Below are 22475 nucleotides of genomic sequence, written 5' to 3'. Positions count from 1 at the left end.
TGTCTATCACGTATATTCTCTCCTCTCCATTTGAGTCCTTGCTGTCCCTGCCTGGCTGACTACAATGACTTCCCTGTTAAGCCTACCCGCATTCAGAGTCTCCTCCCTCCAATCTTCCTTCCTAGGAGCACCGCAGAGGTATCTCTAACATATGGTCTTGAATATGTGATTCGCCTGCTTAAAATCCTCTAGTAGTCCTCCTCATATAGAGTAAGATCCAACTCCTTAGACAGGCCGTCAAATCCCCCACAGTCTGGTCCCAAACTACTATTCCAAGAGTCACCTTCTACTACTCCTATGCTTTTTTTTTTTTTTTTTTTTTTTGTATTTTTCTGAAGCTGGAAACGGGGAGAGACAGTCAGACTCCCGCATGCGCCCGACCGGGATTCACCCAGCACGCCCACCAGGGGGCGAAGCTCTGCCCACCAGGGGGCGACGCTCTGCCCCTCCGGGGCGTCGCTCTGTTGCGACCAGAGCCACTCCAGCGCCTGGGGCAGAGGCCAAGGAGCCATCCCCAGCGCCCGGGCCATCCTTGCTCCAATGGAGCCTCTCGGCTGTGGGAGGGGAAGAGAGAGACAGAGAGGAAGGAGAGGGGGAGGGGTGGAGAAGCAAATGGGCACTTCTCCTGTGTGCCCTGGCCGGGAATCGAACCCGGGACTTCTGCACGCCAGGCCGACGCTCTACCACTGAGCCAACCGGCCAGGGCCTACTCCTATGCTTTTTAGTCAGGCTGTCCTCGTCAGGAAAAAACATCCTTCCCAACTGCCTTTCTGCCTGATAACATCCAAGACACATGAAGTCTTCAGTCTCTTGTAGGCAGAATGTCTTGTAACTTTTTTTTTTAAGATTTTATTTATTCATTTTTCAGAGAGAGGTAGGGGGGAGGAGCAAGAAGCATCAACTCCCATATGTGCCTTGACCAGGTAAGCCCAGGGTTTCGAACTGGCGACCTCAGCTTTCCAGGTCAAGGCTTTATCCACTGTGCCACCACAGGTCAGGCCATGTCTTGTAACTTTCTAGTGCTTCAAAAGCATTTTCTTTTATTACAGTGCTTATCTGGAATATGAGACTGGATTCAAATGAATTCTCTACCTGAACGCCAGCTCCACGAGGACAGTTGCTAGGCTGTACTCATGTTTCCTGTGCTAGAAAACTGGCACATGATAGATCCTCAATAAAGTTAGGTAAGTAAGAGGAAAGCAAGACTAGAACCCAAAAAGGGAGGCATGTTTCTGTTTTAAAAAGTATCTATTTCACTTTTCCCTCCTTCAGACCTTTACCTCAGACTGGTTAGCTGAAGAGTTCCAAATGTATAAAACAATTCTAAGTCAGAGTTTGGACTAATCACCATTCTTCTGCTCCCCAATGCCTCCTAACTCCCTCTCCCAACCACCCAGCTTTCACTAGATGTCACTTGTCTCAGGTGAGTAACGGTATAAAAAAAAGGATAATCAGCACTTAATGAAGGCTTTCCTCCCAGTGTTATCAAAAGAAATGAAAGAACTTTTAAGCAGGGGAGGAGGGTGATAGAAAGGAACACAGTAGCTAGTTCCTGAAGTTCCACAGCAGAGAATTTTGGAGAAAGTACTTGATTCTTGGGCATTTCTAGCCCAGTACTACCCAATCAAAATATAATGTGAGCCTGATGAGGTGGTGGTGCAGCGAATAGAGCGTCAAACTGGGATGCAGAAGACCCAGGTTCAAAACCCAAGGTCGCCTTCTTGAGCATGGGATCATAGAAATTACCCCATGGTCACTGGCTTGAGCCCAAAGTTGTCGCTGGCTTGAAGCCCAAGGTCGCTGGCTTGAGCAAAGGGTCACTCATTCTGCTGTAGCCCTCCTGGTCAAAGCGCATATGAGAAAGCAGTCAATGAACAACTATGGCACTGCAAAGAAGAATTGATGCTTCTCATCTCTCTCCTTGCTATCTGTCTGTCCCTATCTGTCCCTCTCTCTGTCTCTGTCACCAAAAATAAAAGTGAGTCACATGTATAAGTTTTCTAGTAGCTACATTAAAAAAATAAAACAGATGATATTAATTTTAATAAGATTTTATTTTACAAAATATTACCATTTCAACATGTACTCAATATAAAATTATTTATGAAATATTTTACTCTTTTTTGTACTAAGGCTCTGAAATCCAATGTGTATTTTATAATTATAGTAGAGACTACTCACAGTCAATAGCCACAAGGGACTGGTGGCTGCCACAGTGGAAAGTGCAGCTGAAAGCACCTTTTAGTGTTTAGTTCCTGCAGCTACTACTCTCTTACAGACTGCTCTGCGGTAAAAAAGAAGTCTTAGTTTTTGGTGTTATTTCAGGGAGGAGAAAGAACAGAAGCCCTCTGCTTTAGGGCCTCCAGTTCTGTTTGCCCACTGCTGCTGGCTGCTGGTTGCTGAACAATGTAGCCTCGGTACCAATTCTCCCTACAGAAATACCCAACTAGCTCTCTAAATGAAGCCTTCTGAAATATTGTGGCCTTACATAAAAAAGTGTGGTCGGGAATAACAACACTTCAGGTGACATTCTAGGACAGGGGTCTCAAACTCGCGGCCCGCCGAACAATTTTGTGCGGCCCGCAGACTAATCCACGAAGTTCAAAATATTTTGGATAAAATTAAGTAAGCCTAGGGGCCTACTTGCATTTTTCATTTCTCTAGCATCCTAGCTAGATATTAGCTTAGTTAATAGCAGTTGTGATGCGAACTCCAGTTTCTGGTTGTTTTGTGACACTGAGTAAACTGCATGTACGATTGTGCTTGTTGTACTGATTTTTTTTTGTTTTCAACTGCAGTGAGAAAAGTGTTGCATAACAGTTGCCTTTTGTAGACCTAGTGTGGCCCGCCTAACAGCTGTGATCTTGCTCTGCGGCCCACATGCTGAGTTGAGTTTGAGACCCCTGTTCTAGGAGATAGTGGGAGGAGATAAGGAAAAGACATCACAACAACTGCAGATTATTTAAACGAGGGGAAAGAACAATCATAATCATGACATTAAGGGGGTAGACAGAAGTGAGGTGTGGAAAGAAGGGCTGCAGTCGTTAGCCTTCACATTATTATTATTATTATTTTTTTTTTTTTTACAGAGACAGAGAGAGAGTCAGAGAGAGGGATAGACAGGAAGAGACAGACAGGAACGAAGAGATGAGAAGCATCAATCATTAGTTTTTCGTTGCCCATTGCAACACCTTAATTGTTCGTTGATTGCCTTCTCACATGTGCCTTGACTGCGGGCCTTCAGCAGACCAAGTAACCCCTTGCTTGAGCCAGCGACCTTGGGCTCAAGCTGGTGAGCTTTTGCTTAAACCAGATGAGCCCGCACTCAAGCTGGCGACCTCGGGGTCTCGAACCTGGGTCTTCCGCATCCCAGTCCGATGCTTTATCCACTGCGCCACTGCCCGGTCAGGCTAGCCTTCACATTATTTGCTTTAACAGTTCATGGGGATGTTTATAAAATAGTAGGCCCAGAGACAAATCCAATCACACAGTCTGGTCACAATTGTCCACTCTGAGAAAGAAAAGGAATTCCTGGTTTCCTTCCAGCTTTCCCAAAACCTGGTCACTGCATAAAAACAACCAATGTGCTCTAACAGCCTCTTTCCAACTCCCCACCAATCATCAATGACATGTTCTGAGGAGGGCTCCAGTCAAGACAAGATCATCTGCATAAACTGCAGCTTTGCATATTTTGGGTGCAGTGCGAGGGAGGAACTGGGTTCTATTCTGGCTTGAATAAAGACACAATCAGAAATAAGTCTGTACATTGGTGTGAAAGGAATGAAAAATCTTGCTGTATTTTGTAACTTTCAGGCTTGAAACTTGAAGGGTGGAAAGCTATTCAACTCACACCATGAAAGAGAAAAAGGGAGAAAAAATAAGAAAGGGAATTAAGTAAATTAGGAACAAGATTAGGCTCTTTAAAACCAGATGGCTCAGTAGAACTTGATTATAAATTCTGTTCTGCCTCCCACTCACTGGGTCACCCCAAGGAGGTCCTTCCTCCTTGAAGGAAGAGTTTGATTTGATTTTTCAAACCACGACATATTCTAACATGCTACGGTTCTATTAAGCAGCCTTGTATCTTTTAAACTTCTTGGGAGAGTGAAACCAAGGGTCCTTATGACTTTAGCTAAATTTAATTTTAAGTCCTAGCTCTAGAAATCACATCATTCTGTATATATATACATATATCTATCCCTCAGACACCTAGCCTTTCCCCCAAATAATCAGCAACCCGAGACAGCAAAAGACTAATGCTCACAAGAACCTCTCGCAGACTGAAGATAATGTTTCAGTTACTGAGCCGTAAGAGGGAATGATCCCTGGCTACTTTCCTATGAGACCAAACAGAGGGGTGCAGGAAAAGACCTGAGAACTGTCCTCAAGATCTATAAAGAAATGATTTATTACCCTTACCTTCACCTCTGACCAATCAGCTCTTGGCACAACCTGGTGTCTTGTGATTTAGTCCTATATAATCTGTAACCTACAAGCTATTGGGGAGTTCAGGCTTTTGAGCATTAGCTTCCCCTTCTTCCAGGTGGTGCCATTCATAATAAAAAGTTCGGTATTTCCCCACTAAAATTTCAGTTTAGCATTTGGCCTGCCAGCACCTGTGGACGAACTCTTTCTGTTCTACAATAGAAACACTTCATTCATTCACCCATCAACTATTAACTGTACATTTAATAGGGACAGGAATGCAGAAATGAACATGCCCTCTAGTCCCCGTCCGGAAGGAGCTAACAGTCTAGCAGCAGGAGGAAAACATAAATCAAACTTTCTAAAGAAGTCCAAATAGAAAACATTAAAGAACATATAAACAAGACAAATGATAAATATAGTGAAATGATCAGGTCCTAGCCAGCTGACTCAGTGGTAGAGCATCAGCCCGGCATGTGTATGTCCCAGGTTCAATTCCTGATCAGAGTACACAGGAGAAGTGACCATCTGCTTCTCCCCGCCCCTCCACCCATCTCTCTCTCTCTCTCTCTCTCTCTCTCCCTCTCTCTCTCTCTTCCCCTCCTGCAGCCATAGCTCGAAGGGTTAGAGCAAGCTGGCCCGGGGCATTGAGGATGGCTCCATGGCCTTGCCTCAGGTGCAAAAATAGCTTGGCTGTCGAACAATGGAGCAGAGGCCCAGATAGGCAGAGCATCACCTGGTAGGGGGCTTGCCTGGTGGATCCTGGTCGGGGCACATGTGGGAGTGTCTCTGTCTCCCTGTCTCTCACTTAATAATAAATAATAAGTAATTAATTAAAAAGTGGTGTGGTTAGCCTGACCATGTGGTGGCACAGTGAATAGAGAGTCGACCTGGCACACTGAGGACCCAGGTTCAAGACACTGAGGTTGCTGGCTTGAATGCAGGGTCATCAGCCTCAGTATAGCATCATCAGCTTAAGCATGGGGTCATAGGCATGATCCCATGGTCACTAACTTGAGTTAAAAGGTCGCAGGCTCGAGCAAGGGGTCACTGGCTCAGCTAGAGCCTCCCAGTTAAGGTACATATGAGAAGCAATAAATCAGGGATCGGGAACCTTTTTGGCTGAGAGAGCCATGAACGCCACATATTTTAAAATGTAATTCCGTGAGAGCCATATGATGACCCGTGTACATTATGCATTATCCAATAAAAATTTGGTGTTGTCCCAGAAGACAGCTATGATTGGCTCCAGCTACCCGCAACCATGAACATGAGCGGTAGGAAATGAATGGATTGTAATACATGAGAATGTTTTATATTTTTAACGTTATTATTATTTTTATTAAAGATTTGTCTGCGATCCAGATGCAGCCATCAAAAGAGCCACATCTGGCTCACGAGCCATAGGTTCCCGACCCCTGTAATAAATGAACTAAAGTGCCGCAACTAGAAGTTGATGATTCTCATCTCTCTCTCTTCCTGTCTGTCCTTGTCTCTCTCCATTGTAACAAAAAAAAAAAAAAAGCAGAAGGATTATAATGTTTAATTTGTCCTTTCCAGAAAAAATTAATGACCTAAAAATACAAAACAAAGATTTGATTGAGGTCACTATTAGCTGTTAAGGTACTTTCCCCATTAAGGAGGCCTGAAAGCTAGATTCTGTTCAGGGTCTGGAAAGCAGCAGCTGCTGAGGTGAGATCCCAGTGCCTGACAAGAGGCAAAGCAGAGGAGCCAAGTGAACAGAATAATCTACCATGTTAAAATGATAAGTTACACTTTTTCCTGGTTAATTTGTCTCTACTGTCATATTTATTGGCATTTTGCTTACCAAATAAGTTGAAGCTTCTTCATTAAGGAAGGCATTTTAACAGCTAGCTTGACAATAAATGGCTGAAAGTTATGCATGATTCCTCCCACCCAAAAAAGTGGGAATCTGGCGCCATCTGGTGGCAACACTTCAGATTGACATATTTGGTTCAATAGTTTGTATTTCTTCATACTGATGCTGTGGAAGGCACAAAATGATGGGATCCTTGGCCATAACTTCTCTTTCAGGATGGGGTGATGAGACATAAACATATAACTGAGCAGCCATGCTAAGCATCAAGTACTGATATGAGAGTTCAGAGGAGAGATGTAGCAGTATGCGCAGGGAGCTGTTGGGGAAGACTGCCTGGAAGAGGCAGAGCTCTAGCTGGTTCTGAAGGAAGGTTGGATTTGGCTAGGTGAAAGGGAAAAGCAAAAACCATTCATCCTTTTTGCCCTGAATCTGGAAAGATGAAGTTGAAGTGAAGACTATCCTGGAACTGACTCACTGATTCATTCAACAAACATTTACTGAGGGACAATGCCAGTTTCTCCAATCTGGAAGGTATGAAAAGCAGTATTCCACTTATTTCCACAATGCTACAAGTTAGATGCTAACAACAGCAGCTAGCCCACATTTAACCAGACTGTCTTTGTATTATATTTCTTTCAATTCATAAACTATAATTCATGAAAAGTCAGAAAAGAGCTCCCAAATGACTTCCTTCCCTGGCACCAGCTGCCTTGTCAGTCTACTGATGCTTGGCTCTTTTGACTTGCAGGATTCTCTCATCACTCCCATATCTTCCTATGTTACAGGAACAGGGATCACCCACCATGCCTCGCTCAAAAGGAACATTGAGGATGAAATAAAACCACATGTCCAGATAGCAGAACAAAATAAGAGACTCTCAGCTAACAGAACAATCAGCTTGAAAAAACTGCTGATAAATGGACAGACGTCAACTGGAGGAAGGTGTCAGCAATATGCTTCACAGCTCTGATCAGTGTTTCCGTGAATGATTTGGATGAAAATACAAAGGATCGTCTTACCAATTTATAAATAACAGAAGCTTGGGAGGTGGGGAAGACCAACAGTAAACATGGAAAACAGTAGCAAGGTCCAAAATGAATAAAGTCTCTTTCTAGAGTTCTTCTAGCTCTGACATTCTATAGCTTATAAACTGAAATGAAGAATCAAAACCATACGATGAAACCTAACCAACTACCCACGTATAGGATGGGAAAGGAGTGGTTTAACAGCAGTTCATATGAAACAGATCCAGGGGAATAGAAAGTCCAGAAGTAAAACCACATATATACAGTCAAATAATTTTCAATAAAGGGACCAACAACACAATGGAAAAAAGAAAGCCTCTTCAACAAATGGTACTGGGAAAACTGGAAAGCCACATGCAAAAGAATGAAACTCGACTACAGTTTGTCCCCTTGTACTAAAATTAATTCAAAATGGATCAAAGACCTAAATATAAGACCTGAAACAATAAATTACATAGAAGAAAACATAGGTACTAAACTCATGGACCTTAGGTTTTAAAGAGCATTTTATGAATTTGACTCCAAAGGCAAGAGAAGTGAAGGCAAAGATTAATGAATGGGACTACATCAGACTAAGAAGTTTTTGCTCAGCAAGAGAAACTGACAACAAAATAAACAGACAGCCAACTAAATGGGAAATGATATTTTCAAATAACAGCTCAGATAAGGGCCTAATATCCAAAATATACAAAGAACTCATAAAACTCAACAACAAACAACCAAACAATCCAATAAAAAATGGGAAGAGGACATGAACAAACACTTCTCCCAGGAAGAAATATAAACAGCCAACAGATATATGAAAAGATGCTCATCTTCATTAGTTATTAGAGATACCACCTCACACCTGTTAGATGAGCTATTATCAAAAAGACGGTTAATAACAAGTGTTGGAGAGGCTGTGGAGAAAAAGGAACCCTCATTCATTGTTGGTGGGAATGTAAAGTAGTACAACCATTATGGAAGAAAGTATGATGGTTCCTCAAAAAACTGAAAATAGAACTACCTTTTGACCCAGCAATCCCTCTACTGGGTATATACCCCCAAAACTCAGAGACATTGATACATAAAGACACATGTAGCCCCATGTTCATTGCAGCATTGTTCACAGTGGCCAAGACATGGAAACAACCAAAAATGACTGGATAAAGAAGATGTGGCACATATACACTATGGAATACTACTCAGCCATAAGAAATGATGACATGGGAGCATTTACAACAAAATGGATGGATCTTGATAACATTATACAGAGTGAAATAAGTAAATCAGAAAAAATTAAGAACTGCATGATTCCATACATAGGTGGGACATAAAAACAAGACTAAGAGACAAGGACAAGAATGTGGTGGGTACCAGGGAAGGGGGGGAGGGGCACAGAAAACTAGATAGAAGGTGACGGAGGACAATCTGACTTTGGGTGATGGGTATGCAACAAGATAACTTGGACATGTTTTCTTTGAACATATGTACCCTGATTTATTGATGTCACCCCATTAAAATTAATAAAAATTTATTAAAAAAATAATAATATTGTAATAACTATGTATGGTGCCAGCTGGGTACTGGAAATATCAGGGGAAACTCTTTGTAAAGTGTATGATTGCTTAGCCACTATACTGTACGCAAATTGCTAAGAAATATATGCTAAAAGGGCCACTGCCATAAAAGCCAAGTCAATCTCATGCCACTTAACTAGGAATAGACCAAGAAAGAAGGAGGCAGCAGTCCTACTATACTCTGATCTGTCAAAGCATCCCTGGGACTGTGAGATCAGGTCTTCTGAACACACTGTACAAAAAACACTGACAAATACACATGGTCAGGGAGCAGCCAAGATTACAAAGGGGTCTGGAAACTACATAATATAAGTAATGGCCAAAGGCACCGGGACACTAGGCCTGAAGAAAACTATAGGACAGCATGGCTGTTACCTTCTGTTTTCTGAAGATCACCCAGAGGCCCAGTAAGCAGATGTAGTTTCTGGGGCCTGGTAAGACCTCACACATTGCTGGAATACCCGACAGGGTAGAAACTTGGTTGACAATTCCCTCTTACCATACTTTAGAAAATGGTCACCTAACCACATGAGAAGGACAGGTCCTTCCGTTACTAATAAACATGTTAGACAGTTCTTGACTCTGAAAAACCTGCCTTTGTGTCCCTCTGCCTCTAGCTTTAACTCTTGTCCTTCAGAGACATCAGAGTAAATTTACTCCCTGTTTCTTATGACTAATTCACAATATCTAAAATTATGTATTTTCTTCACTGTCTTCTGCTCTGCAGGCCAAAGAGTTGGTCAGCAGTCATTTAACAAACTCTGAGCACTTACTGTACACCAAAAGCAAAACCTCCTCAAGAACTCAGGCCTACTGAGGAGAAACAAAGAACTGTAACTCAGTATGAGAAGTGCTATAATGGAGTAAGCCCTGGTGGCCAAGAAAGTCGAGGAGAAGTGCTTCGCTCAACGTCGGAAAACCAAGGGAGGCTTCCTGAAGACAGCAACGTATGATCCCTGTCTTGCTGGCCTAGTCGGCGCAGGTGGAGAAAGGCATCACGATGAGTGCTTCCGGGTGAGGGAATACGGTATGCTTGAGAAAGTACAATTAGTATTGAGAGAGGTGTGAGAAATAAGCCCATAGAAGTAGGCAAGGCTCTTTGTTTTTATCATAGTGTAAGGAGAAAATTTTTCTTTCTCATAGAAAGTGGAATTACAACCCTTTACCATCTTAGCATTCTCTAGCCACATCCTAGTAACCCCCTTAAGGTTTTGGTCTGAAAAAACCTATAGCACTTTAAAGATTTCCAGGTAGGACTTTGCCAGTCCTTCATTCCAGGAGGGAACAGCAGATCAGCAGACAGAAGTTTGAAAGGATGCTACATTTGGTAACAGATGATGAAAGTTTCTCCTTAGAGATCTTTAAAAACAGAATAGATACCTTCCCAGGCATAAATTTATTCCTTCCTTAACATCCCTCAGGAAGTTAAAAAGTGAGTAATATTAGAGTCTCTGAATAGATGATGAAAACCGAGGTACAGAGAGGCCAAAAAGCAAGTGTGGCCTGGGCTACGTTTCCAATCTAGATACCCTGTCTCCCAAGTCTTACTCCCTATGCTCATGGGGAACCCTGGGAAGCTGCAGGAGGCAAGATGACGCATACGGAGGTGGTTGTGAAAATGTGCGAAATAGGAGGAAGGGACTTGGCCAAAAGTCATCAAAGAAGAAAAAATCTGGGGGGCGGGGTGTTAAAAACAGAAATGACCACAACAGAAACTGATCATTTCCTGAAACTTTTCAGAAACCTCAAAAAATGAAGAGTACTTAATCAGAAGTCAGATTTCAGTTTTATGTCCTGCTCTCCAATTTAATGGTCATGTGCTCCTGGCAAATTACTTCAGGATGCTGCACTTTGGTCCACTAATCTGAAAAATGGAGATAAATCCCTATCCTGATCATCTTATAAAGATGTGAGGTTCCAGTGAGACAGCAGATGAGAAAAGTTTTCTTTAAACATCAATAAATCAAAACTATAAGCAGTTTAAAGTATTATTACTATTGCTATTATTCAAAAGAAAAGTACCTGAAATTTAAATACAGAAAACAGATCTCTTGCTCCTAACAGCAGTTAGACTAAGTTTTTCTTCTTCTAACCTGAAGGTTGGACTTGAACTCCTAAGTTACAGAGAGAAGTCTGATACTTTTCACAGTGAAACCAGCAGGCTGGCATACTTGCTTATCATCAGTCTCATGGCTGGCAACATCTGGGCTAACCTAGATCCTTGAGTCTAGGACAGTATTTCTTATCAGGGGTGAATTTCTTCCCCAGGGGCCATTTGGCAATGTCTGGAGACACTCCGGGTTGTCAATACTGGGGACTGATGCTGCTGGCATCTGGTGGGTAGAGGTCAGGGATGATGCTAAACATCCTACAATGGAGTTATCCTTAATTTTTGTGGGGAGTTATCCTTAACTTCCCACAAAACAAAGAATCATCTGACCCAAATGTTAACAGTCTTCCTATTGAGAAACCTGGTCTAAGAGAATGGAGGTAGTTTTTCCACTCCGTGGTCACGGGTCACTGAAAAGCCGGGCTGTCCACCAGCACTAGTGGAGAACAGTTTGAGAGAAACAGAGCCTTATCAATGAATTCCATCATTTCTTGGCATATCAATAAGAACTTTTTTGGGGAAAGCTCTGATATTTGGTTTTGAACAGTTTCTACTGCACAATAATCCCAGTGCCTTTATATCTGGGGAGCTGTTTTGTTTTGATTCTTTTTAGTCCCATTCCTTACCTCATAGACATTTTAATGTGTTTAATATGTGTATTTTTGTTTGTATCTGTTCGTACAAACTATTTTGTGTTCCCACGGAAACGGGAACACACAATGAATAAAGTTTCATCTTACCACACATAACAGTGCGACAATACAAACATAAGCAAATTCAACTAAGATCACTGGGTCTATAATCATACACTATCAGGGTGGTTTACTCTTTCATGAACAGGCACGAAATTTCTGGTGGACTGGTGGTGAGAAACGCTGCCCTAAAGGACTCAGGATGCAACTAGACCTCCTGGTAACCATCCAACAGACCACCCGGCATCCATCATCCAGACAACCTGACATCTGATAACCATCCTGTACCAATCCTAGGGCCTAGAATGCAGGATTAATTATTCTCAAGGATTTTTTACTACAAAAATTGTTAACTTTCCTTTTTTCTTCAGAATACTTCTGGGATTTTGCCTAGATGTGTTTCTAGTTAGCAAACTCTAAGGCCCTTTGTCATTTATTTCTAGCAAAGCTTCCAGATTCTTTCTGAGTTCATTCTACACTATTCAGAATTGTAGTAAAAGGTTTTTTTTTTCTTTTCTAAGTGAGAAGAGGGGAAACAGAGAGACTCCCGCATGCACCCTGACTGGTATCCACCCGGCAACCCCTGTCTGGGGCCTGATACTCTGCTCATCTGGGGCCATGCTCGCATGGAACTATTTTTAGTGCCTGAGATGGAGGCTCCACGAGCCATCCTTAGCACCTGAGGTCGATGTTCCGGAACCGATCAAGCCATGGCTGCAGGAGAGGGGAGGGTGAGAGAGAAAGAGAAGGGGGTGGGATGGAGAAGCAGACGGTCACTTCTCCTGTGTGCCCTGACAAGGAATCAAACCCGGGACATCCACACACCAGGCCAACACTCTACTCTACCACTGAGTAAACCAACCAGGACCTATATTAAAAGTTTAAACCAGATAAATTAGGCAAGAAAAGGAAATAAAATACATTTAATTGGAAAAGCAAAGCAGAGGATGGGATCTTATATATAGAAAATACTAGCTTGACCAGGCAGTGGCGCAGTGGATAGAGTGTCGGACTAGAACGCGGAGGATCCAAGTTCGAAACCCTGAGGTTGCCAGCTCGAGCGCAGGCACATCTGGTTTGAATAAGGCTCACCAACTTGAGCCCAAGGTCACTGGCTTGATCAAGGAGTCACTCAGTCTGCTGTAGCCCCCCGGTCAAGGCACATATGAGAAAGCAATCAATGAACAACTAAGGTGCTGCAACAAAGAACTGATGCTTCTCATCTCGCCCTCTTCCTATCTGTCTGTCCCTCTCTCTGTCTCTATCACACACACACAAAAAAGAAAATACTAAAAAATCCACAAAAAATTATTAGTTAATAAACAAATTCAGCAAAGTTGCCAGACATAAAATCAACACACAAGTCAGTTGCATTTCTGTATATTAACAATGAACAATCCAAAAATACAACTAGAAAACAAATTCCATTCCCAATAGAATCAAAAGGAATACTAAGGAATAAATTTAACCAAGTAAGTGCAAGACATGCACTGGAAACTACAAAACATTAATCAATAAAGAAAGAGTTAAAGACATAAATAAATGAAAGGGCAACTCGTGTTTACAAATGCAAAGATGAATATTGTTAAGATGGCAATACTCCCTAAGCAAACTACAGATTCAGTGCAATCGTCATCAAAATTACAATGGCCTTTTTGCCCTCAGAAATTGAAATGGTGATCTTGAAATTAAAATGAAATTGCAGAAGACCCAGAATACTCAAATAAAACAATGCTGTAAAACAGGGGTAGTCAACCTATTTATACCTACCACCCACTTTTGTATCTGTTAGTAGTAAAATTTTCTAACCGCCCAACGGTTCCACAGTAATGGTGATTTATAAAGTAGGAAAGTAACTTTACTTTATAAAATTTATAAAGCAGAGTTACAGCAAGTTAAAGCATATAATAATAATTACTTACCAAGTACTTTATGTCAGATTTTCGCTGTTTGGCAGAATAAATCTTTATGAAACAACTTACTATAGTTAAATCTATCTTTTTATTTATACTTTGGTTGCTCCGCTACCACCCAACATGAAAGCTGGAACGCCCACTAGTGGGCGGTAGGGACGAGGTTGACTACCACTGCTGTAAAAGAACAAATTAGAGAACTCACACTTCCCAACTACATGCATAGGCATATAGTTCACTGGAATAGAGTACAAAAGTAAATGATGCATCTATGGTCATTGACTTTGACAATAATGCCAAGACCATTCAACAGAGAAATAAGTTTCTTCATTAAATGATGCTAGGAAAACTGGCGAAAGAATGACATTACCTTTCGTTGCATCGCTTACAAAAAATCAACTCAAAAATAGACCAGAGACCTAAATGTAAGAGATAAAAGTATAATACTCTTCAAAGAAAACATAGAGGTAAATATTAATAATCTTGGATTTAGCAATGGATTCTTAAATACAACACTAAAAGCACAGCAACAAATAAAAAAATGGGCTAAAGGGTATATAAACTTGCAATAAGTAGTAAACAAGTGGAGAGCTATAGCACAGTACAGTTGACCTTCAAACAGCTTGGGTTTGAACTGTGTGGATCCACGTATACATGGATTTTTTTTCAATAAATATACAGTTAGCTCTTCATATCCCTAGGTTTCGTATCCCAGGATTCAACCAACCACAAATCAAAAACAGTATTATCTATCCATGGTTGGAAACCTGCAGATAGTAAAGACTGACTGAATGCATTGTTTTGTGCCATTTTAAATAAGGGACTTTGCCTGACTGGGCGGTGGCACAGTGGATAGAGCGTCGGACTGGGATGCGGAAGACCCAGGTTTGAGACCCCAAGGTCTCCAGCTTGAGCGAGTCCTCATCTGGTTTGAGCAAAAGCTCACCAGCTTGAGCCCAAGGTCGCTGGCTCGAGCAAGGGGTTACTCGGTCTGCTGAAGGCCCGCGGTCAAGGAACATATGAGAAGGCAATCAGTGAACAATTGAGGTGTTGCAATGCGCAAAAGAAAAACTAATGATTGATGCTTCTCATCTCTCCGTTCCTGTCTGTCTGTCCCTGTCTATACCTCTCTCTGACTCCCTCTCTGTCTCTGTAAAAAAAAATAAATAAATAAGGGACTTGATTTTATATAAGGGACAGATTTTTGTATACGTGGGGGTCCTAGAATCAATCTCTCACAGATCTCAAAAGATAACTGAAGTTTTTGGGGAATCAAAAATTACACACAGATTTTTAACTGCACAGGGGTCAACACCCCTAATTCCAGCATTGTTCAGGGTCAACTGTATAATGAATAGACAACACCATTGTACTATAATCATCAAACTTGCTAAGATACTGAAATTTAATTATATCCTAACCACTAAAAATGAATAGATATGTAATGTGATAGAGGTGCTAAATATTATAATGACTATCATATTACAGTATAGAAATGTATCAAATTAAATGTCCATGATTAAATTTACACAATATATGTCAAATATATTTTAAAAAAGATAATGTGGACTTCATCAAACTGATAGATGTTTATGCATTAAAGGATACTAACAAGAAAGTTAAAAAGTGTCTGATTAGGCGGCGGTACAGTGGAATAGAGCATTGACCTGGGATGCTGAGGACCCAGGTTCTAAATTCCAAGGTTGCCAGCTTGAGGGCAGGCTCACCAGCTTCAGCACAAGGTCACCAGCTTAAGTGCAGGTTCATAGACATGACCCCATGGTAACTGGCCTGAAGCCCAAAGGTTGCTGGCTTGAAGTCAAAGATCGCTGGCTTGAGCAAGGGGTAAATGGCTTTGCTGGAGTCCCCCACCACTGGTCAAGGCATGTATGAGAAAGCAATTACTGAACAACTAAAGCGCTACAACGACAAGTTAATGCTTATTTCTCCCTTCCTGTCTATTTCTCTCTTGCTAAAAAAAAAAGTAAAAAAGCAACCCAAAGAATGAGAGTAAAATTTGTAAATCATATATAATAATGGTATAGACTATATAAAAAACTCTTACAAAAATGGAACCCTTATGTACAGTTGGTGAGATTGCAAATAGATGCAGCCATTATGGAGAACAGTATGAAGTTTCCTCAAAAAATTAAAAATAGGCCCTAGCCGGTTGGCTCAGTGGTAGAGCATCGTTGGCCCACCGTGTGGAAGTCCCGCGTTCAATTTCCGGTCAGGGCACAAACGAGAAGCGCTCATCTGCTTCTCCATCCTTCCCCCTCTCCTTCCTCTCTCTCTCTTCCCCTCCTGCAGCCAGGGCTCCATTGGAGCAAAGTTGGCCCGGGCGCTGAGGATGGCTCCATGGCCTCCACCTCAGGCGCTAGAAGAGCTCCTTCCACAAGGGAGCAACACCCCAGATAGGCAGAACATCGTCCCTTGGTGGACATGTCGGGTAGATCCCGGTTGGGCACATGTGGAAGTCTGTCTGACTGCCTTCCGGCTTCTAACTTCAGAAAAGTAAAAAATAAAGAATTAAAAATAGCCTGACCAGTTGGTGGCACAGTGGATAGAGCGTCGACCTGGGACATTGAGGACCCAGGTTAAAAACCTCAATGAAGCCTGGCCAGGCGGTGGCGCAGTGGATAGAGCATCGGACTGAGATGCAGAAAGACCCAGGTTTGAGACCCTGAGATCACCAGCTTGAGCACAGGCTCATCTGATTTGAGCAAAAGCTCACCTGCATAGACTTAAGGTCGCTGGCTTGAGCAAGGGGTTACTCGGTCTGCTGAAGGCCCACGGTCAAGGCACATATGAGAAAGCAATCAATGAACAACTAAGGTGTCGCAACGAAAAACTGATGATTGATGCTTCTCATCTCTCTCCGTTCCCGTCTGTCTGTCCCTATCCATCCCTCTCTCTGACTCTCTCTGTCTCTGTAAAAAAAACAACAAAAAAAACACCCCAATTAAAAATGGACAAAAACCATAAATACACATTTCTCCATGGAAGATATTCAAATGGCCAATAAACACATCAAATAATGTTCAACATCATTATTTATTAGAGAAAAATAAATCAAAACTATAATGAGATACCACTTTATGCCACTAGAATGGCTATAATAAAAAAAAGAAGAGAAAAATAAGTATTGGTGAGAATGTGGAGAAATTGAAACCCACTGTAGGTCAGAATGTAAAATGATATAGCTACTGACATCAGAGAAATGGCGCCATGAGGAGTGCTCCCGATACCTCTCCCTGAAACTTCAACAAATTCAACAACTACTGACTAGAGACAGAAAAATAATCTCAGGAGCATCTGAAATACACATACATCAAACATAGCTATGATTGGGTGAAAAGGTGGCTGAATATATAATCCACTCTGAAGGAAATAAGAAGGAGAATGGAGTATTCCGCTTTCCTCACTGACCTGAGCAAGGGCTGCTTTCACTTGGAACTGAGAGAAAGCGAGGGCTGGGAGCATGGAAAAAGCGGGGCTAGGGCAGAGACATTCAAGCCGAGGAGAGAGTGTGCCTGCGGCTCAGCCCACGCGGAGCTAACGTCAGCGGCAGACCCCAGCAGAGGTGGGCAAGCAGTTGCCTGTTTCCTCTCGGTATCCCAGTCAGTGAGCGTGGGCAGTGTGCAAGTGGATCCACCTGGCGCTTTGGGCATGGGTGCCTGCATTTCCAGATGGAGGGGCTGGGTCGGAGACAGTCAGTAGTGACCCTCTGTGTGGGCTGTGACCACAGTAGGGATAGAGGGGGGGATTTGGCAGCTCTTAGAGTCTCTTGCTCTCCAGATAGTGGCTGGGGCAACTTCACAGCTGGGACCCTGGCTGCTGGTTCAGGAAGGAGAGATCTGGGGAGAGGCTCTGGGAAAACAGCCTCTCTCATTGTCGGAGCCAGCAAATGCTAACAAGCCCCCCTTACCAATGGACTGAGGCCTAGTTTATGGCATCACCATAGTGACACAACAGCAAATCTCTGCCTAAGAGTGTCACTGGGGCAGAACCTGGGGTACAGCACCACCAGCCAAAAAGAGAGAGAAGAAAGAAAAAGGAAGAAGATAAAACTATGAAAAATCCACAGTCTTTATAATTTTTTGCATTTTTTTCTTGTATTTTTTTATCCTTTTTTTCCCTGCCATCTTGGTCATTTTATTCGCTTCCTGTTTTATTCTTTTCTTTTCATTTTGAACGTTATTACTCATAGGTGTTACATTTTCCATTCCATTTTTTTTCTATGAGTGTTACATTCCAAAAAACTTAACTCAATTTCTCTCTCTCTCTCTTTTTGTTTCTTCTTTTTTCTTTCACTTTTTCTCTCATGTGAATCTCACCCACAAACAAATTATTTTATTTTATTCTGGATTCAAATGTTTTCATTGTGGCAATTTGTGTGCTTTTTACTTCGCATTTTTATCTCTTTAGCATTTCCCCCAACTCCGGCTCTCCATTTTATATATGTATTCCCCCCCCCTCAAAGCTGGAAACAGGGAGGCAGTCAGACAAACTCCTGCATGCGCCTGACCAAGATACACCAGGCATGCCTACCAGGGGGCAATGCTCTGCCCATCTGGGGCACTGCTCTGCTGCAACCAGAGCCATTCTAGCACCTAAGGCAGAGGCCATGGAGCCATCCTCAGCGCCCAGGCCAACTTTGCTCCAATGGAGCCTTGGCTGAGGGAGGGGAGACAGAGACAGAGAGGAAGGAGAGGGGGAGGGGTGGAGAAGCAGATGGGCGCTTCTCCTGTGTGCCCTGGCCAGGAATCGAAACCGGGACTCCTACATGCCAGGCCGACACTCTACGACTGAGCAAACCGGCCAGGGCTTCCATTTTATAATTTCTGTGCCACTTAATACAATAAAATTTTCACTTTTCACTGTATTTTTCTTCTTTTCTCTTACACTATTTCTCTCATTTGAACATCACTTACAAACAAATTATTTTATTCTTTTTTTTTTTTGTATTTTTCTGAAGCTGGAAACGGGGAGGGACAGTCAGACAGACTCCCACATGCGCCTGACCGGGATCCACCCGGCATGCACACCAGGGGCGACGCTCTGCCCACCAGGGGGCGATGCTCTGCCCTCCGGGGCGTCGCTCTGCCGCGACCAGAGCCACTCTAGCGCCTGGGGCAGAGGCCAAGGAGCCATCCCCAGCGCCCGGGCCATCTTTTGCTCCAATGGAGCCTTGGCTGCAGGAGGGGAAGAGAGAGACAGAGTGGAAGGAGGGGGGGGGGGCGGTGGAGAAGCAAATGGGCGCTTCTCCTATGTGCCCTGGCTGGGAATTGAACCCGGGTCCCCCGCACGACAGGTCGACGCTCTACCGCTGAGCCAACCGGCCAGGGCCAATTATTTTATTCTTGATTCAAATTCTTTCCTTGTGGCATTTTGTGGGTTCTTGCCTCGTTTTTAGCCTCTTTGTCACTCACCCAAACCCAGACCCACCATTCTACGTATTTTTGTTCTACATAGCACAATAGAATTTTCAGTTTTTCACTGCATTTTCTCAAAAAAAATTTTTTTATCAACTCTTATTAGTGTTATTAACAATACCACTCTCAAATGCCATTAAAGAAAAAGAAATCGAATATCATGGATACAAAAGACAGTGATGTAGCTCCGATAGATGAGGAAAAATCTATAGAAAAAATTTCAATAGCTTAGAAACCTTGGAGTTAAGTGACAAGAGAATTTCAAATTGAAGTCCTAAAAATACTCAGGGATATACAAGAAAGCACAGAAATGCAATTTAGGGAGCTCAAAAAACAATTCAATGAACAGAAAGAATACTTCACCAAGGAAATTGAAACTATGAAAACAAATTAAACAGAGATGAAAAACTCAATTCATGAACTGAAAAACAATGTAACAAGCTTAGCCAGTAGAACAGGCCAGAGAGAGGAGAGAATTAGTGACACAGAAGACAGGCAACTAGAGGTACTACAGAGAGAAAAGGAAAGAGACTCACAAATTTAAAAAAATGAGAGAGCCCTACAGGAATTGTCTGACTCCATCAGAAAGAGCATAAGAATAATGGGTATAACAGAAGGAGAAGAGAGAGAAAATGGAATAGAGAACATATTCAAACAAAAAATAGATGAGAAATTCCCAAGCCTCTGGAATGAACTAAAGCCTCAAATTCAAGAAGCAAACAGAACACTGAATTATGTTAACCCTAACAAACCTACTCCAAGGCACATCATAATGAAATGGGCACAAACCAATGACAAAGAAAAAATTCTCAAGGCAGCCAGGGAAAAGAAGAATACAACATATAAAGGAAAGCCCAGATTATCAACAGATTTCTCAGCAGTAACTCTACAAGCTAGAAGACAGTGGACCCCAATATTTAAAGTTCTGAAAGAGAGGAACTTCCAGCCAGGAATACTATAACCATCAAAGCTATCCTTCAAATACGAAGGAGAAATAAAAACATTCACAGATACAGAAAAGATGATGGAATTTATCACCAGAAAACCCCCACTTCAGAAAATACTAAACGGGGTTTTCCAACCAGACACAAAGAACAAAACAAAACAAAACAAAACTACAAGTAAAAACTCCATCAACATCGCAATAAAAACAAGATTAATCTGTGACAAAAAAAACAAAAAAAGGGAGAGGACAAAGATTAACAGTAGCAAAGGAGGATGGAGTGCAGAAGCACTCATGAGATAATGTACTACAATGAACATGATATGTATGCTTTCCATTACTTAATGGTAACCATCTCTAAAAAAACCAACACAGAAGTACATGACTTGAAAAAAAAGTAACAGAGAAAAGAAGTATGGATTACAACCAAACAAAAATAAATGATAGAAAAATAAAAAAGAAGAACCAAACAAGATACAAAACTATCAGAAAGCAATATATAAAATGGCAATAGGAAATCCTCAAATGTCAATAATTACAATAAATGTAAATGGACTGAACTCACCAATAAAAAGACACAGAGTACCAGAATGGATTAAAAAAGAAAATCCAACTGTATGCTGCCTATAAGAAACACATCTAAGATACAAGGATAAAAACAAATTCAAAGTGAAAGGTTGGAAAACAATACTCCAAGCAAATAACATCCAAAAAAAAAGCAGGGCTAGCAATACTCATATCTAACAATGCTTACTACAAGACAGCAAAGGTAATCAGAGATAAAAATGGTCATTTCATAATGATAAAGGGGACACTGAATCAAGAAGACATAACACTTCTTAATATATATGCAGCAAACCAAGGAGCACCAAAATATATAAGACAGCTACTTACTGACCTAAAAACAAAAACTGACAAAAATACAATCATACTTGGAGACCCCAATACACTGCTGACAGCTCTCGATCATTCATCCAGACAGAAAATCAATAAAGAAATATTGGCCTTAAATGAAACAATAGAACAATTGAATATGATAGACATCTACAGGACATTTCATCCCAAAGTGCCAGAGTATATATTTTACTCTAGTGTACATGGAACATTCTCAAGAATTGACCATATGTTGGGCCAAAAAAATAATATCAACAAATTCAGAAAGATTGAAATTATACCAAGCATATTTTCTGATCATAAAGCCTTGAAACTAGAACTCAACTGTAAAAAAGAGGTAAACAAGCCCACAAAACTGGAAACTAAACAACATACTTTTAAAAAATGAGTGGGTCAAAGAAGAAATAAGCACAGAGATCAAAAGATACATACAGGCAAATGAAAATAACAATACAACATATCAGAATCTCTGGGATGCAGCAAAAGCAGTAATAAGAGGGAAGTTCATATCACTACAGGCCTATATGAACAAACAAGAGAGAGCCCCAGTAAACCACTTAACTTCATACCTTAAGGAACTAGAAAAAAAACAAAGACAAACCAAAACCAGCAGAAGAAAGGAAATAATAAAAATCAGAGCAGAAATAAATAAAATAGAGAACAGAAAAACTATAGAAAAAATTAATAAAACAAGGAGCTGGTTCTTTGAAAAAATCAACAAATTTGACAAACCCTTGGCAAGACACTCCAAGGAAAAAAGAGAAAGGACTCATATAATCAAAATCCAAAATGAAAGAGGAGAAATCACCACCGATATCATAGATATACAAAGAATTATTGCAGACTACGAAAAACTATATGCTACCAAATTTAACAATATAGAAGAAATGGATAGATTCCTAGAACAAAACAATCTTCCTAGACTGAGTCATGAAGAAGCAGAAAGCCTAAACAGACCCATAACAGAAAGGAAATAGAAACAACTATTAAAAACCTCCCCAGAAGACAATTTGACTTTCAGTGATGGGTATGCAACATAATCAAATGTCAAAATAACCTGGAGATGTTTTCTCTGAACATATGTACCCTGATTTATCACTGTTACCCCATTAATATTAAAAAACAAACAAACAAAAACTCCTCAAAAATAAAAGTCCAGGGCCAGACGGCTATACTAGTGAATTCTATCAAACATTCAAAGAAGACTTGGTTCCTATTCTACTCAAAGTCTTTCAAAATATTGAAGAAGAAGCAATACTGCCAAACACATTTTATGAGGCCAACATAACCCTCATACCAAACCCTGGCAAGGACAACACAAAAAAAGAAAACTACAGACCAATATCTCTAATGAATACAGATGCTAAAATACTAAACAAAATACTAGCAAATCAAATACAACAACACATTAAAAAAATAATTCATCATGATCAAGTGGGATTCATCCCAGAATCACAAGGATGGTTCAACATACGTAATGGTTAATGTAATACACCATATCAACAAAACAAAGGACATAAACCATATGATCTTATCAATAGATGCAGAAAAGGCATTCGATAAAATATCATTTTATGTTTAAAACACTTAACAAAATGGGTATAGAAGAAAAATATCTCAACATAATAAAGGCCATCTA

General features: G+C 41.3%; 1 protein-coding gene across 3 annotated transcripts in view; it reads right to left on the bottom strand.

Moving 5' to 3' along the window:
* Nucleotides 1-22475, bottom strand: part of RNF121 (ring finger protein 121) — a 111422-nt gene that overhangs the window by 22739 nt on the left and 66208 nt on the right. The window lies entirely within an intron of this gene.

Source organism: Saccopteryx leptura, chromosome 1, assembly GCF_036850995.1.
Source record: "Saccopteryx leptura isolate mSacLep1 chromosome 1, mSacLep1_pri_phased_curated, whole genome shotgun sequence".
In the NCBI taxonomy this organism is placed as follows: domain Eukaryota; kingdom Metazoa; phylum Chordata; class Mammalia; order Chiroptera; family Emballonuridae; genus Saccopteryx; species Saccopteryx leptura.
This window is presented reverse-complemented; position numbering and strand designations above follow the sequence as displayed.